The sequence below is a fragment of the Bos indicus genome, chromosome 14 (genome assembly GCF_029378745.1).
Source record: "Bos indicus isolate NIAB-ARS_2022 breed Sahiwal x Tharparkar chromosome 14, NIAB-ARS_B.indTharparkar_mat_pri_1.0, whole genome shotgun sequence".
Lineage (NCBI taxonomy): Eukaryota > Metazoa > Chordata > Mammalia > Artiodactyla > Bovidae > Bos > Bos indicus.
The window spans coordinates 78,811,907-78,825,737 of NC_091773.1; the positions used below are offsets into that span (position 1 = coordinate 78,811,907).

At 43.8% G+C, this 13,831-nt stretch overlaps 1 protein-coding gene across 5 annotated transcripts in view; it reads right to left on the reverse strand.

Moving 5' to 3' along the window:
- RALYL (RALY RNA binding protein like) overlaps window positions 1–13,532 on the reverse strand; it is an 819,948-nt gene extending 806,416 nt beyond the window's left edge. Inside the window, exons 1-2 of one of the 5 annotated variants that reach the window (XM_070802963.1) lie at window positions 12,453–12,529; window positions 11,518–11,614 (exon numbers count right to left, since the gene is read on the reverse strand). The gene's annotated coding sequence lies outside the window, so the exon portion shown is untranslated. Of the gene's footprint in view, window positions 1–11,230; window positions 11,456–11,517; window positions 11,615–12,452; window positions 12,676–13,197 lie in introns of those variants that run through there. The other 4 variants (XM_070802966.1, XM_019974097.2, XM_070802967.1 and 1 more) reach the window with 4 other exon arrangements.
- Window positions 13,533–13,831: the final 299 nt, after the last annotated feature.

Genomic DNA, 13,831 nt, shown 5'->3' on the forward strand with positions numbered 1-13,831 from the left:
GTTACAAAGATGAGGCACAATAGGACTAAGCATTCAGCCATCAGTCTGGGCCAGGAGGGATGATCTGACAATGGAACTGAGGCAGTAGCAGCTGCAGCAACTGACCTGGCAATAGCAACAGCCACAGTCTACCTATCTGCTAACTGGACTCCTCATTAAAAACAGTAAAGTGTGAACTGGGCTCGGAAGTATAACAACAGGCAGACACTATGTAATGTTCTTTTCAACAGGAATCATTTGCTGCTTTGTTTAGAAAGTACTGAACTGTAGTAGCCTGTATTTATTTCTCTGGTTTTGATCAGGTACATCCTTGTAACACTGAACTTTTGGTTGCAGTACCCATTTTTTATGCAACCATCTTTTGGTTGCAGAATTTATTCTGTATTATCTAAAAATCTAATCAAACGCAAACAAGATAAACACACACACGCGCACACACAATTTATCTACATTTCTCCTCAAAATGTTCCAAAAGACTAAAATCTCAGCAATCACAAAAGAAAACAAAAATTCCTTTATGGTATCATTTGATCATAAACCTCCAGGAACGTCACTGATCCTTTTAGCACATGTTCAGTCTTCCTTTTCACTTTATTCCCTGTCATCCCCTTATGAATTTTTTAAAAGTGTTAAAAATTACCCCTTCAACACTCAGCTTCTTCTCACAACACTTCTCAACTTCTCAACCTCAGCAGCATCTGCCTCAGTTAACTGCAAGCCTTCCAAAACTGTGAAACACGTTCACTCCATTTGACTCTGCTCCACTTTCACAATCTGGAAATACAACATTCTCCTCTGACCAAAACCGTCCATCCTCACACCTCTTTCATCCTGTTAGAACCAGTGAACCTACCACTCTTGGTTTAGACCTTGCCCTCCCGGCTTTCTAATCCTCTCTGTTCCTAGTCTCCTCAGCTCCCTCCCCAGCCAGGTTTACGATCACTCTGACGTGAAATACGCACTACACCTAGAAAGCACAGCTCTTTGCTCTGCATCGTGCAGGCCTTGCTAATATTCTTAAGGAAAACTTCACTGTTTGCTTGACCCATTCGGATTACATTTTCTGTTGCCAGAGAGAGTGATGCAATTGTGTCAACTAGGAACAACAAATTGTTAATTTTGCCAAGTTCCTCCCCATGGCTGTAGAGTCTTTTTGGACCTTCTGAAATTCTCTGCTACATTCCCTAAATTCTTACCCTCATGCTAGTTAATCTCAACCTACCACCTTGAGAATATCTGAGGAAACTAATCATCAGATGGTCAGCTCCCTGGGGACAGGGCCCTTAGCTAGTCTTATTTACCACTGAGTCTCCATGCTCCAGGACAGGGCTGAATAAACAATGCATTTAGCTAACTAACGAACTGATCCAATTCCCTTCCTTCTTCCAAGATGTGACCAGTCTTCCTGCGCTACCACTGATCATACCAACCTTCTTAGAACATCTTGAAATTTGCCCCTGAAAATTATTTCCACCTCTACAATACCTCTATCTCTTCTAGCTAAGGAGATGCCATTCTGAAAGCAATTAATATACATGCATATTTCCTTTATTAGAGCTTAAAAATACATCCTTTGTCCAACAACATTGTTGTTGTTCAGTCACCAAGTCATATCCGACCCTTCACGACCCCATGGACTACAGCACGCCAAGCACACACACCAACAATATTACTCCCTTGAATAATATTTCATTTCCACAACTGATCCTGAACTAAATTTCTTCTTGTCTCATATCTTCAAAGGCCCCAAGGGACATGAAATTTTACAGATCTGGATTTCTGCTTCTATTTAACCCTAATATGCACATTTTTTTCTCAATGGCAACTAACAGACTTTCAACACTTTTACTGAAAATATTCAGTCTGAAAAAATAATACAATAAAACCTACATAGTCACTTTCTGGATTCAAAAATTATTAACAAAGGATGTTTTACACACACACACACACACACACACACGCACACATATGCATTTTACCATGACTCATGAAATTAGGCCACAGACATCATGGCATTTATTCCTAAGTCATTCAGTATGCATCTCCTAATATCATTTATTAGCTAGCCCATGAGCAAATTTTCCCTGTTCAACCCAATTTTGATCTTCTGTGAAGTGAAAGCCGCTTAGTCATGTCCAACTCTTTGCAACCCCATGGACTACACAGTCCATGGAATTCTCCAGGCCAGAATACTGGAGTGGGTAGCCTTTCCCTTCTCCAGTGGATCTTTCCAACCCAGGGATTGAACCCAGGTCTTCCGCATTACAGGAGGATTCTTTACCAGCTGAGCCACAAGGCAAGCCCAAGAATACTAGAGTGGGTAGCCTATCCCTTCTCCAGGGGATCTTCCTGACCCAGGAATCAAACCAGGGTCTCCTGCATTGCAGGCGGATTCTTTACTTGATCTTTTGCAGCCTTATGTTAAAAAAAAAATCAAATAAATCTCCAAAAACTGTATTTGGTTGTCTTTAGTCTCTTTTAGTCTAAAAACTCTCCCCACAACGGCAATGTCTTTTGAAGAGACTAGGCCACTGTCTGGTATCTTCCATAAAAAGTACTATACCCTGTGAATTTGTATGTTTCCTCATTCAGTTTAACAGGTTCTACTTTCTCTATATTTTTCTGTAAATGAGAAACTAAGTCTAAACAGGTTTTTTATTCTGTTCAGTCACTCAGTTGTGTCCAACTCTTTATAACCCCATGGACTGCAGCACACCAGGCCTCCCTGTCCTTCACCATCTCCCGGAGCTTGCTCAAACTCATGTCCATAGAGTTGATGTTCATCCTCTGTCTAGACAGGTTTTAGATTCATCTCAAACATTCCATCAACAACATCTCACAAATGACAATGAAGACTTCAGACTGCATCCCTCCGAGGCTCATGGCGTCGGGCTGTCTATTAGCGATGCCAGGTTTGATCACGCAGCTGCTTAAGAAGGCGGATGCCAGATAAAATTAAGAAGTAATGCTTGGACTTCCCTAGTGGTTCAGTGTTAAAAAATCCACCTGCAAATGCAGGGGACATGGGTTCGATCCCTGCTCCAGAAGTATCCCATATGCCACAGAGCAACTAAGTCCGTGCGCTACAGCTAGTGAAGCCTGCGGGCTCTCCAGCCCAAACTCTGCATCAAGAGGAGCCTCTATAATGAGAAGCCCAGAAACCCACAAAAGAGGAGCCCCTGCTCTCTGCAACTAGAGAAAGCCCACGTGTTGCAAGGAAGATCCTGAGAACAAAAAATTAATAAATAAGTAAAATATTCTTTAAAACAGTAATCTTGAGTACAAAGAGAACACATTATTCCTCAAAATATTTGTAACTAATGGTTTTAGCACCTGTGGATGATTCTTGCCTGAATCATTTATTTCACTGAGAGTTATAAACAGTAATTTTCTCATTCTACCATTTGCTAGATGTACTAACTTACGTATTTTGTAAAGAAGAGCTGTCTTTCATCAACTACACAAGAGTTCCTCCTAAAAAGCAGGCTAACCATTTATTTCAATTTAATTATTGTCAGAATCATTTATTATTATTTTTTTAATTTAGACTATCACAATGGACTCATGGACTTTCTTCAATGTTGTACTGTCTGTTACAGTCATTCTTGTTGGAGGAGATCACTGAGGGCATTAATTACTGTCAGAATTGCTTTTTATTAATTTTTTTTTAACTTATACTATGACAACAGACTCATGGACTTTCTTCAATTTTGTATTATCTGTTACAGTCACTCTTGTTGCGGGAGCTCACCGAGAGCATGTGACCACTGGATGACCCTACAGTGGGACCCAAACAGTCAGAGGCTTCCTGTCCCCTCTGCTGTCCTTGGGATGTATATTCAGCCCCTTCAGGCCTCAGTCTTGAGAGCCATGTGTTGTTGAGAATATCCTGACTGAAGGAGAGGTGACTGAACCCCATGAAGGCTTCTCTACAGGGATCCCCCACTTTACTTTTACTAAAGATCTTTATTAGTACCTATTTTCACAAACTGAAACAAATCCAAAGAGGATTTTCATTTTATGCACAAAAGCAAGACGTGAAAACAGCGCTCGTTATTTTCCATCAAGGCTTTACAGAGGCAGAACAGACCAGAGCAGAGAGGGGCTCCATCGAGCTCCTTCCCCGGGAACCGCACTCGGCATTCAGCAGTAAGCCTCTCTACCTTCACTTGTGCCTAAGAGCATCTGTGCTTTATATCAACTTATTTTGTGCAGCTGTTAGCAAGATGTGTCCTAGGGTGATGGCTTCTTCACTTTACACCATTCCGTTTACAAAAGGTTCCATGGCCATTCAGAGAGTGGGGGATACCTGAACAAACTTTTAAGCTCCTGGTAGGTAGATGCAGAAATGGACTTGCCTTGCAGCTGCCAAAGACACGCCTTGCACCTAAGTTATCCTGATGGTTAAAACTTCCACCCACCAAGAGGGAGTGGTCTACTTCTTTCTACAGTGTCTCTTTGCCCTCCCGGTCCAGGGGCCAATTTCTAATTTTGCCTGACATCACAGCTTGCCAGGTGGCTCAGACGGCAAAGAATCTGAATGCAATGCAGAACCCGGGTTTGATCCTTGAGTCAGGAAGATCCCCTGGAGAAGGGAATGGCAACTCACTCCACTATTCTTGCCTGCAGAATCCCATGGACAGAGGAGCTTGGCGGGTTATAGTCCATAGGTTGCAAAGAGTCAGACAGGACTGAGCAGCTCACATATTTTGGGAACCAACAACCACTGATGCTCAAATTTATCTGAATTTGGCAACTGAGAGGCCCTTCAGGCTAGCTCCTGGTAACCATTCTAATTAACACTATAGGCTTACACAACCTTATTTGTTTGCGGGCACTTCCTCACTTCCCAGAACAATGAGAGAAGTTGGGCTCATCTGGTACTTCTTCTGCCTAGACTTAGAATCGGCCAAGTTTCCAGAGAGTTTGGGCCCCTTGAATGGGAAACGGTGTTTAGAAGCCATGATTTGTGCACTGGATGTGTTCACTGCTTCTGGACACACTGCTTGGAAGTCTCTGAAGGAGCCAGCTAGTAAACCTGCTTAAAAGGCATGTGTGGTGTATTTCAATATCTGACAGCCTAGACCCCTCTTTACCTTTCTTTTCCTGACCTATCCTAGCTACTCCCGCTTTTTAAAAACTTCTTCTGTATGTAATTTAAAATCAATTTACCTAGTTGCAGAAAACCTTCTTACTGATCTTCCTGTTTAGTCATGTTACATTTTCAAATGCACACACAGACATACACACACTAAGAATGTGACACATACAATCTTGGGAACTGACCTGATGTGGTATGTCACACCACACCCGGAACCATGGAAAGCTTTCTCACTTAAGTCTAATATGCATCATTCATTGAGTTTCTTCTTAAAAGTAATGGATTTTAATCACAGGATCAAGGGTCTTTTTCGCAGGTATCACCTTCCTTCAAGCCTACACAGCATTTGCCTTGCTGAACTACACACACACCCACACCCACCCCCCCACACCCCCACACACACTCCTAAGCTTCAGTGGCTATCCTCCTTATTCTCTTTGTCTGCCCTTAAGCAGATTCCTTTACATCCACTCAGGAAAACACAGGTGTTTCCCAAATGTTTGCCTCCTAAAATGTTAATGTCAATAATCTTGTAACATCTTTTTCTAGCTTTCAGTATACTTTCCAGCTCTGGATCTGAATTTCAATTGCACATCAGTCATTTTATCCAGGTTAATACTGGAACTTCATACCAGTGATGCGTCCAAAACTGAACCATTCTCCCACCCCCAGGCAAATCAGGCTCCCTTCTAGATATCCTTATTTTCTCCTGGCTTGTTTCATACTCCAGGCTTTCAAGGTATCCAGATTCTAAAATTCAAAAGCAGCTTTTGATAGTTTCCCCATCTTGGCCTCCAACCAGTGTAGACGTGTCGATTGATCATCGACTTTGAAATCCATTTCATGGTGTTCATTCACACTGCCCCCACTATACTTTATGTTTCCCATTTTCTACTGAAAAACATTCACTTTTCTCAAGCTCCAAGGAGATTGTTTAATAACTGAATCCTTTTTCACACATCCGAAGAGGCAATTAAAAACAGCATCCTAAAATAACATCTTGCAGTGTTATGTTATTAACAAACAGATAAAGTGAGCTTGAAAAATGTCACACTCAAATGTGTGTCACAGTGCAATTCTGAGCTGGAGATGATGCTGAGCGTGAGATGTCGGTAGACAGAAGAGACACCTATATTTATAGACTGGCTGTGTTGTGAAGGAAGTGGCTCTTCAGTTTGCCTTGTGTAAAAGAATCCTCTTCCACATCACACCACAAACACTTCAAGAGGTGAGACTCCACTTGAGGCTAAATATTTGTAGAGTGCTTTGCCCACAACCTCGGCAAAAGCACTGTGGACACAGGGCCATCTGTTCGGTCCTGACCACAGGGCATGAGTGCCTTCCACAAATGTCCATGGACTGGGTCTCTTCAAAATCCCCACGGTCCTGTTGACCCGCATGATGCCTGGTCACTTGAAGACCCTTTCAGCACCAGTAAGAGTCTTTCTGTAAATGGTGCCATTTTCTGGGATTGCTGGCTGCAGCACTCAGTAGTGAAAACGTGCCAAAATACAACCACCTAAGATAACGGACCAAGAACGCACACACCGCGGTTGTTGTGCATTGAGTGAAAGAAACGGACAAAGAGAATTCCGTCTTCTCAAGTGGAGCATTCCTGTACAGAAGGAGGGCCACGGGTGTTAATTCAGACACTCCTGCCATGTGTCCCTTTACTCCCTATGGAGACGTGAGCAAATTACATCTCCCCAAGCCTCAGTTTCCCCCAAAATATAACATAATGATGCTATCACCTACTCATGGAAAGGAAGGGCACCTCAGGACGTGTTAGTCCTACTTTTCTTTCCCTTTCCTCTTGATTTAATGAAAAATAGCCTTTCCCTACTCTAGCCTGTTAAGTTTCCAAAGTGACTCAAAAATATGTTGCTCCTATTATAATTTAGCATATGGCTATCAAAATGTGTATAAATATTTTGTCTAAATACATGGATGATGTAGGAACACAATTAATTTCCACTGTTAAAATTTAGACAAAATATTCAACTACTTTATTCTAAGCAAAGTAGAGAAATAGATGTGTCAGATGTGATTTTATGAGACATACTGATGCAAATAAAACCTCCAGTTTTTCTTAAGTATGAAGGTACATAAGATGCATTTCGCTGCATCTTTCAGAAAATCTGGGTAGGGTCCCCATGATTTCTGCTATAATTCTCTTCTCCATTTAGATTTCTACATGGCCCAAGAAATAAATCTTGCAGTACTGACCCCAGCTTCACAGGCTCCAAAGACAGTCCAGAAGACATTTATCCTGAATTAACTGAAGTTCTCCTACTAACCCTCTCTATCTAGGAATGGAAAGAAAAAGGCAATCAATAACTCTGTGTTTGCCAGAATGAAGTCCCAGAATAACTGAATCATCAGTGAAAGACTTTTAATTTTATGGGAGAATTAGAGAAGCACAAAATCCATTTCCCACAATGTCAGTGAGTCTAACAAAACAAACAATGAATGCCCCCCAATATTTTCTTGAAAATCTAAAAAGCTTCAGGAAGAAGCAAGACTACTAAAAGCAGGGGTTAGATGTACATAGTCTACCTGCCAAATTTTAATAATAAAAAGAAGAGCGGTGACTGGCATTTTTATAAGACTTGCTAAATATGTAACTAATTTTTGGTACTTTCAAAAGTCAAATTATTACTTACATTTTCTTCAATAATTCTTGTCCTCAAAATCACGTCGCAGTAAAGCTAACCGTCCTTGCTGTCACTAATATGAAAATTCGTTGCCCCACTATAAGTGAGACTTATGAAAACGTCATACTGAACCATGAAAATGGGATTTTAAAGGTATTTGTGCATGTCACTAGAAGTAGCAAATAATAAGAAAATAATAACAACAACCTCAGACCAGTAAGGAATTTTTTTAATTAGATTTTAATTTATTTCCAGAACCCCATAGACACCTTGAAGAATACACTTTATCATTACCTTGGTTTTTTATACACAAAATAGAATTTTCTTAGTGACAATGTGATAAAAGAAAAACAGCTGTATTTCTTTTAAGGCACCGCTAATTACATTTAAAAAATAAAATGTTCAAAAGTCAGAGAGGAGAAAAAATTAAATTGCAAGTAAATATTTCCTTTTTAGCATGCAAACGATTCTGAACATCGACTTCACTTCTCTTCTGCTTCCAGTGTAGTCTGACTTGATGTGATGCACTGCGTAATTAGTTGCTTACAGTATTAGTAAACAGTAAGCAAAGCATGACTGCACTCCTACTCCAGTCAAATGCTTTCCGATATAGGGAGCTTCTCCACACTCTTCTCACTAGCTTCTTTTTTAAAAAGCTGCTTTAAAACTGTTCTAGTAAAGAAGCAGTTATCCATATAGCACGTGGTTGTTCTAGCTAGGAAAATATATTTTTTTGTATATCAGATGTAGTGCATTATTTTTGTATCCCCTTATTTTCACCTTCTAATGGCATCATCAGTTTGCACAAGTTGGGAAACTCTTTTAACCACTAACCTTTCATTACAATTAGAAAAAATAAACTATGTTTTTTTTAAAGCAGTATATCCATTGTAGTTAAAAGAGTGCCTTTATAAATATGTGTTTGAAACCTTTCCCCTTATATACCAGCATCACCATGTAGCTGCTTCATCCACACCAAGAAAAAAATTAGTGTGCTCCTTGCTAGCTTATAATCATGTAGGAAAAAATATGAAATGATTAAATGTCTATTTTTTATGATTAAAATTTCTTCATTTAAAAATTCTTGGACAGACCACACACTCAAGACAGAACTCTGACTAGGGTTTTCTTTCTCTACAATGTTCAAGAGTGGGACATACAATATAAAGTTAATGCAGTGATCCTGGATTTTCAAAATGTCCAAATTTTGGCATCCCCTAGAAAAGTTCTAGCAAATGTAGAAGGCGGCTTTAAATGTGTGATTTATTTATTTGTCACATTCAGGTAATAAAATAAAGTCAGTTAGTGGTCCCGCAGCCACTTTAAATTTATGTGTCTTCTTTCCCTCATCCTCTGCCTTCATTCCAAACCCTCTCTCTTGCAGCCAAATATTTATTTTGCTGTCAGTAAGCAGTTAAAAGTAATCTGCATGATTAAGCTGATCAGAATCAAAGTGGGTTGCTTGCTGAATTTAAGAACATTATTTTTCCATGAGAAACCAGTAGGCGGTGCTAAATCTTGGAAGCCATATTCAAAGATTTTAAACCAACACACAGAGTTGTAGAATCCCCAGCATAATTTATGGAGGAGGAGATTTCAAAATTTCAATATAATAGAAATTTAACATAAGTATGTAGTATAATGAACAAGCAATATTTAATGAAAACCTAATACGACTAAAGGCTCTTAGCATGATCTTTACAAAATTCAAAGCACAACTACTGTATCTGTTCCCACTTGAAACCTTATGAATATCTTCCATCCCATCAGGGTTTCAATCTCATTTGGAAATATCACACATTGCAGTCTGCGTTCTGTACCAGCCTTAAGACAGTTACCCCACCTTAGGGCAGCAAGTGATCCTCATAATGAAAATTATGGTTTGATACTCAAGCTTTGTTTCTCATTCACTGTTTCTCTCTTCTAAAGGAACTAGATGACGTACAGTACATACAACCTACAAAGAAATGTTACACACATGCATTGTCTTGCATTTTTACATAAATGAGCATTTCTACTTACATAATACTTTATTATGATGAAAGTTATTTAAAAAACAGAATGTTCCAAGTGGCATTTTAAATGATTTGCTCCCTGTTTAAACCACATGAAAGACTATATTTTAGTAGTATGCTTACCACAACCAAAAAAAAATAAAAACTTAAAGCTTTATTACATAATACTTGTGTCAAATCTTAGAACTATGCCTTTCAGAGTATCAAGCCTGGAGGTCCACACACAGGGCTTAAACTATCTTCCTTATATAAATGCAACAGGACTTTCTTAACAGAGAAAAGCTACCCTACATACAAGAGTAACACACATTGATTGCTACATTCAAAGATCTCTGAAATGGGACAATGCATTGTGAATTTAAAAAATACATAGCTTTCTAGACATTACGATAATTTTTAACCTGCTACAGATAAATGACTTGTCCTCCTCCGTTACCACAAAGAGTAAAGAAACACAGTCATAAAACTTCATTCCACAAACTGAGCTTAGCGACTTAAATATTTGTTTGAAAAAAGCCATAGCATATGTCATTAACATGTTTATTATGGGCTCTGGATTTAGTTTTTATGCCTATAGATAACCTAGAAGAAAACCTAATCTGAGAAGTAAATTATTCCACTCGCCTTTATATTTATTTTAATAGAATCCAAGCTCTACACTCCAGAATCAAATCATTTAAATAATGACCTCCAGACTTTAAGATTTAAAGTATAACACAAAATTTGTTTGGACAGCAAGTTTTCCAACAGATTCTGTCACTGTGTTAAGTACAGAGAAAGCTTTTGATTAGCAACCGTGGTGCATCTCCAAGAAGTAGTACCAGATTACCCCGGGAACCGAACACGACGATCATAAAACATAAACTCCATAGAACACATTCAACACTGAGTTCTGTGCTCTGCCACCAACACAACGGACTCTATCACCACCATCACAAATCCCAAGCCCTGTCCTGTGCCGGGCTCTCAGGGGAAACCCTTTGCGACCACCATCAGGTGGTTAAAAAGAGGGACAATACATTGTCCCTTTACCACTCCTCCTATGGGTGTAGCCTCATTCATGCAAACTGGCGCTTTCATCCTCAACATGAAACCCAACTGACCATCACGGAAAGTAGCGATCTCCTCCACCTTGGAAGACGCCAGGCACTTAAACCCAGAGCAACAAACACCACGGGGAAAGCAAAGCTCCAAAGACACCACCGCCGAAGAAAGCAAACGGGCAAAACAGGCAGGGGAAAACCGAGTGCGTTGTTGACTCAAGGCAGAGGAGCAGCGGGCGCCGCGCCATCGGGAGCCACCGCCGGGATGTGGAGAGGTCGGGGCCCGGGCCCTCGGCCAGAAGCCGGCGCCTCCGGAGGACGCGGCACGGCCGCTGCTGCCCGCGGTCTCCCGGGCGCCCCCGGCCCGGCCCGCGCCCGCGCCCCTGCGGCTCCGCAAGTGGCCCTCGGAGAACTTACCCGGCCGCCCGGCGCCGCCCGGGGCGCAGACGCCTCCCGCCGACCGAGGGGCGGCGTTTCACGCTCATTCGGAAGCAGCCCAGGCCGGCCACGGACCCGGGCTTCCCCCGGCTCCCGGCGCGGCTTCCCCACCGCGGGCTCGGACGCTGCCCGGGGCCGCGAGCGCGCACACGCGCGCACACACACATACACACACACACACACACACACACACACACACACGTTTCTTTGCCAGGACCAGAGTTGCCATTGCAAACCCGGGAAACGCCTCCAAAGGGACCAAGTACCTGCTCTGTGCGAGCTGCTCAGCTGTTCACTTCATCTTCCGTTGACAAGGAAACCAAACCGCACTTCATTTTTTTTTTTTCCCAGAAAAACCTTCCACTGCCATCATTTGAAAATGGATTTACAGGGAGGGGAGAGGGAGGAAGAAGGGATAATATAGATATAGATATCAGGATATCTTTCATAAAATGATCTTGGGTTTTTTGTTTTTTTTAAAAAAAGGCAGATGTGCAAAAGTCACACTTAATTTAAAGGAGGAAAAAAAAGTATTTGCTTAAAAATAATCCCAGGAACCAGCTGCAAGAAAAGTTTCATGTTATCAATGGATATCAAAAACAAGTAGGGGGAAAAAACAAAAACAAAAACAAAAACGAATTTGTTCTCCCCGGCTTCCAAAAAAGAGCACACACACACAAAAAATAAATAAGAAAATTCATGTCTTTGCTCAGTGGTTTGTATTCGTATAGCAAAACCACAAACTTGTAAACACTGCCGCAAGATCCCACCTATACAAAAATCTTATCAGAAAAATAGTATGCAAAAAAAAGAGTTAGAAACATGCTTTTTTTATTTTTACAAAGGGGGAAAAAAAACAGGCACCATACTTCATATCGCTTTTTCCTTCAAACCAGTTGCACGTTTTGCTGGACTTGGGAGTCGCTCCTCGCGGGCACGGTCGCCGCGGACTCCCAGACGCAGCGCCTCGTCTACAGAACCGTCGCATGCTAGAAAAACTTGGATTCAGGAAAAGGCTCAAAACCATGCTCCTCCAGCTTTCCCAAATGCAAACAATAATCAAAGAAGTGGAGAAAAAAAAAAAAGAAGAAGAAGAAGAAAAAACAAAAACACAAAAACAAAGGGGGGGGGGCAAAAATAAAAATAAAAAAAAAAAAGAAGAAGAAGAAGAGGACAAGAATGCCACTGAGAAGGTACTCACCGAGCGGGAGTAAAATGTTGGAATAAAAATGAGATTTAGGATAAAATACAGTATGGCGGTGGAAGAAGGACTGAAGCGCGTGTTTCTCTGTCTCTGCCTCGGGCACTGACACGTGACTCGGAGCCGGGCTGACTCGCAGGCACGGCCGGGGGGGACCCGGGCTGCCAAGTGGGGGGGCCCGCCGAGCCCCACTCCGGCGGCGGCGGCGGCGGCGGCGGCTGGGAGCGCGGAGCCCGGAGCCCGCGAGCGGCAGCTCCCGGCGAGGCGGCTCCGCTGTGAGCCCGGACGAGCAGGTGCCGCTCACGCGGGCGCTAGGCACACGCACACGCACACGCAGGGCGGGCGAGAGGGGGCGCAGCGCGGGGCCGGCCGCGGCTAGCAAGGCCCGGGCACCGCCGCCCACGGCGGGGAGCGCGCGCCCTGGGGCAGCTGGGGGTCGCCGATCGCACGCCCGGGAGGAAGCCACCAACTTGCCGCCCACCTCCAACTTGTTGTCGCTCGCCACTTCCCCTGTTCGCCTCTGTTTTCCACACCAGGGTGGTCACCTGCGGAGAGATGCCAACCCTCTCTCTCCAGAAGTTTCACTGTGAACGCGCGATCGAACGCACCCACTGCGCCCTCCCCGCACCCCCCGATTTCTCGCCCGATCCCTCCCCAGCTGCCCTCGCCTCTGCGGTTCCCCACCCGCCCCCCGGATCTGCGCGCCCCCCTCGCGGATCTCGGGGAGCCTGGCTCGGCGCGCTACCGGGGGGCGTTGTCAGGGGCCTTGACTGCCAGCAGCGCGCAGGGCATCTCTCCGACCGGGCACACCGGCAGTTGGAAAGACAAAACGAAATCTCCGCGTTAGGCAGCCGGGTCCAGCGCTTCTTCCCGCGGACGGGGGTCCCGATCGTCCGTTGGCTCGGGGACCGGGCATGGTCGGCCTCGTCGCGCGCGCGCGCGCCTCCCGGCGCCCGGGGGAGGTCCTGCCCGGCGGTAGAGGCCCGGGCCCGACTCCTGCCCAAGTTGCGGGCCGGAGCTGGAAGTCCCAGGGGCGGCGCGGGGGACAGCGGAGAGCCCGGGTCACGGGTCCCCGGGAAGTGGGGGGGTCTCGGCGGAGAGAGGACCGGGAGGCGGCGGCGCACCCCGCCGGAGCCCAGGTGGCAGAGCCATGGATCGTGAAGGTGAGGGCGACGCGGGGATTTCTCCACCTGCTCCTGGCTTTAGGAAGCCGGTCGCCTGAACAAAGATCCCATCGGCCAATCGCTGGATGCACTGAGCATCTGCTCTTGCTGCCTGTTCAAGAATCAGTTTTCTGAGCACTGGAAGACATCTATTTTTTTTTTCTTCGTATTTGTGCACTAGTAATATCAGGTCCGTCCCCCGTGCTGCTTTGGATC